Genomic DNA, 3,854 nt, shown 5'->3' on the forward strand with positions numbered 1-3,854 from the left:
CGCGGGCCAGCCGATCCCTGCTGCTCCATCTGAGTGACACCCGCGCCAGCTGCTGTTCAGCTCACCTCTGGGGACCAGTGCAATGCTCACGGCATAAGCTAGCAAGGCCCTGTAGGACCCTCACTCCCACACAGATCTATCAGTGTGAAGATGAGCACCACCCATGCTCATCCAGACCCTGCTGGCTGTGGTAAGAGCCAGAGCCATACCTGCAGACAGGGACACTCCTGGGTAGACAGCCTGGGCCCACCTGGGTCCAGAGGGGCTAAACTCCACCCACTCCATCAAGGAAAAGACCCATAGGGGTTCCATGAGGTACCTCCAACACCAAAGTCAGGGTTAGGCTGCTCACCCAAGCCCACAGCTGAGGCCAGCAGGCCGAGTGTGCAACGTCACCCCTCCAGACACAAGGCCCCATTCCCTGAACCCTAGCTCAGGTCTGACCCCAAACCCTGGAATGTGCAAGCTCCTGCAGCCCCTCTCCCATCCCCACTGGAGGGCAGGGCACCCTAAGGGGGTTTCAGGGTAAAGGTGGGCCTGGAGACTGCTCGAGAAAGGGCACCAAGACAGCAGTCCAGGTCCCCACAGGCCCCCCAGGAGAGACAGCCAGGAGGCAGCACAGCACTGGGCCCTGGAGTCTCATCCACACATGATGGGCACACGTGGCCTGGGCTTGAGGCAGGCTGGAAGAGGGGCTGAAGCTGGGGGTCGGGCCCAGGGAGCGGGGGCCCTGCCTTCCTTCTTCAACACACAGGGCTGCCCAGGCCCCTTTCCTGGGGCCCGGCCCACACCCCAAAGATGCCAGCATTAGATGCCTCCAAGGTCGGAGAAGCCCCAAATCCACTGGCTGCGGAGGCCAGAGTAGGCATGGGGCAGGCCTGAGCAGCTCACCCAGAGCCCAGCACACCTGCTCCCCTTCTCTGGCCGGGCCCCTCCCTGTCCCCTGTGACAGCCCCAGGGTGGGCAGCTCAGATATCACTATCCTTGACCTCCTTAGGGCAGAAATGGACATGGGGTTTAGGGCATGAAAACCAGCACAAGCTCCCAAGCCCACTGCTCAGCAGCCCTAGGCCCTGTAGCCCCTCCAGCGGGCAGCCTGTTCCGCCCATGGGGCCCCAGGACCTGATGCCCCCACACCTTGGAGATGCAGAACCAGGGAGGCCTCACCACAACTCCAGACCCTCATTGGCTGGCTGGCCCTTTCATATCCAGCCTGACCACCCAGAAGGACAGGCCAGTGCCTCCTCCTGGGTGCCTCCTTCTGGGCTCCTTCAGGGGCTGCAGGCATTCACCCCCACAGACAGAAGCCAGGCCTCTTGACCCACCCCTCTTCTGATGCCTCCTCCAGGGTCACCTAGAGATCACAACTGCCTTGACCCCACCCAAACCCCTTTCTTCCACTCGGCCAGACCATGCCTGCCCTTGGCACAGAGCCTGTCAGCAATGGGTAGAAGTGCTTCCTTGACATGGTTTGCAAGTGGATGAAATGCCTGCTCAAAGCTCCTGTGTGGCCCACTGTGACCTCCAACACAACCCAGGCCATCCCTGGCCCTTTCAGTGTGCCAGGTTACTAGCCTCCAAGGGCAGGCACTGCGGAGGCCTCCAGGCCCATAGAGAATAAAGGCAGGGGGATATTCTGCCTTGATGTGGGTATATTCTCAAACTGAGTGCAGCCCCACATCGTCAGCAGGTGGCCCTCGGCCCTGGGGGAAGGGGAGGGGGGCTCAAGACACTGGCCAGAGCCCACAGGATGCTTGTGGTGTAAAGCTCCAGGCCTGGGGCTTGTTTGCCCAGTGCCCTGTCCCAAGGAGCCGGGCCCCACCCCCTCCATCAAACCTGGGCCAAAGACCTCCTGAGGTCCCCGAAGACCACAGCTCCCTGGTCCTCAATTCCCATGGCCTCAGCAGGTTAGCACTGGGGGTTGGGAGGGGAGAAACCCAGGACTCCTGGAAGGCTGGGGTCAGGGGCCCTCCAGAGTTTTATTTTCTCATGTTCCTTCCAAACACATTCTGCTGATTCTCAAAATGGCAAAAGCCAAGATGCTCAAATATTAAAGCTCAACAGCTGATAACACACTTGATAATAAAATCAATAATATTTAGAAACAAATTTAATTAAATTCATAAATGAATAAATCATGCTTTTAAATTTAATATGAAACGTGTTAAATTTTATATGCATGCCAAATTCTACTACTTTAGAGCATTAACAACAACAAAAAAACTGAAGGGGGAACTTCCCTGGTGGTCCAGTGTTTAAGACTCCATGCTTCCACTGCAGGGGGCACGGGTTCGATTCCTGGTCAGGGAACTAAGGATCCTGCATGCGGGACACAGCGGTAAACAAACCTGCAAGCCCTGATGCCCTCAGTGCCGGTTTTACTCCGACAGCCTCCTGCCTGGTCCTGGGCCTCTAAACCTCACCCTCCTGCCTTCGCCAGAAGGCTCTGACAGTGCCTCCCCGCCTGCACCGTCCACCGGCCAGGGAATGACGCCATGGCGCCGTATATTGCACATCTTCCCTGTTCCGTCCAACGCTAAACTCCACCTTCCTAGCCCCGGCTTCCTCCAGCGAGCCTCCGCGCATTCGCACCAGCTGTTCCCTCTGCCGGGCGCGCCCTTCCACTCGGGTCTCAGCTGCAGTGACACCTCCTCGGAAGCGCCTCCCTTTCTGCACATTATCTTCTACCCTGCAGTTTGCTGCCCGTGCGTTCTGGCTGCACAACCCCGTCTTGCCCACCAGGCCGAATTCCGCCGGTGCAGAAGCTGAGTCTACACGGTAACCCCTCACACCACTAGTGGTAATCGCAAGAACCCATCCCCGCAATGGGCCCGGCCCGCTGAGCCGCCTCTGCCATGCGGGTCCCCACGGCCTGCCGCCAAAGGCCGCAGCACCTGCACACCCCTCCCCTAACCCCGCCGCTGGCCTCTCCCAGCGCGAAGCTACGGGGTCTGGAGCCAAGCGCCTTGGCACGCCGGGAGGCACGCCGCGAGCCCGGTGCGCACGCGCATGGATAGGGGCGGGGCCGCGGCCCCCTTAACCCGCTCCACGCCGGCCCGCGAGCTGCCCACGCAGCGCAGCCCTCCCAGCCCCAGAGAGCTGCCAGCTTGCCGACCCCATGAGGGGGTGCAGCTAGCCCGGGGCAGCCCCAGGCGCCCCTCCAGAGAGGGAGACAGAGTATAAGCGCCCCGACGCGTCTCTCCCCAAAAAGGCCTTGGCTCTTTAACCCTCTCCTCGCTCGCACTCATTGGCTGAGGCGGTTACGTCATCGCTGCGCGCCGGACGAGGGTGCCTTCCCGCTCCCTAATCCTGACGCCAGAGCGGCGCCCGCCTCAGAGGCTGAGGAGAGCGAGAGGAGGTCGCGGCGGCGGGAAGATGTAAGTAGGGGGAATCCGACCCCATCCAGGCTTCGGGGGCCGCCCGCCAGGCTCGGAGGGGCGCATCGTGGAGCCGGCCTGCTCCCCGGCCACGCGGTGACAACGGCGGCCTAGCGGCGCGGCACAGGGTTTGAGAATAAAGAGTGTGGCCCGGGGCGGGCTGAGTGGGAGGCGCCGAGGCCGCGGCCCGGAAGTGGTCGGGGCCGCGGCGCGCGGAAGGGCGCCCTCGCTTCGTCCGCTCTGCGGCGGGCCCAGTGAGGCCCCCGGAATTCGGAGCAGCCGGGAACTCGGCCTCCGCCCTCGGGGCCCTCTCGCCGGGCTGGAGACCCAGGCCCGCAACGCCGGGCCCTACCCTGGAAGTGCTCGCGGCCCGGCGCCTGGACTGGGGAGTTGTGAGTGAACGCGGACGGTGGGCGGCGAGATCGCGTGTGGGGCCGGTGCTGGTGGGGGCGGAGTTGCTTTGTGGGATGCCCTGGG

General features: G+C 62.4%; 1 protein-coding gene across 1 annotated transcript in view; it reads left to right on the forward strand.

Moving 5' to 3' along the window:
• Nucleotides 1-3,331: 3,331 nt before the first annotated feature.
• Nucleotides 3,332-3,854, forward strand: part of RNPS1 (RNA binding protein with serine rich domain 1) — an 8,957-nt gene continuing 8,434 nt past the window's right edge. Inside the window, exon 1 of the mRNA XM_007453533.1 lies at nt 3,332-3,377. The gene's annotated coding sequence lies outside the window, so the exon portion shown is untranslated. The remainder of the gene's footprint in view (nt 3,378-3,854) is intronic.

Source organism: Lipotes vexillifer, unplaced genomic scaffold (genome assembly GCF_000442215.2).
Source record: "Lipotes vexillifer unplaced genomic scaffold, Lipotes_vexillifer_v1.1 scaffold914, whole genome shotgun sequence".
In the NCBI taxonomy this organism is placed as follows: Eukaryota; Metazoa; Chordata; class Mammalia; order Artiodactyla; family Lipotidae; genus Lipotes; species Lipotes vexillifer.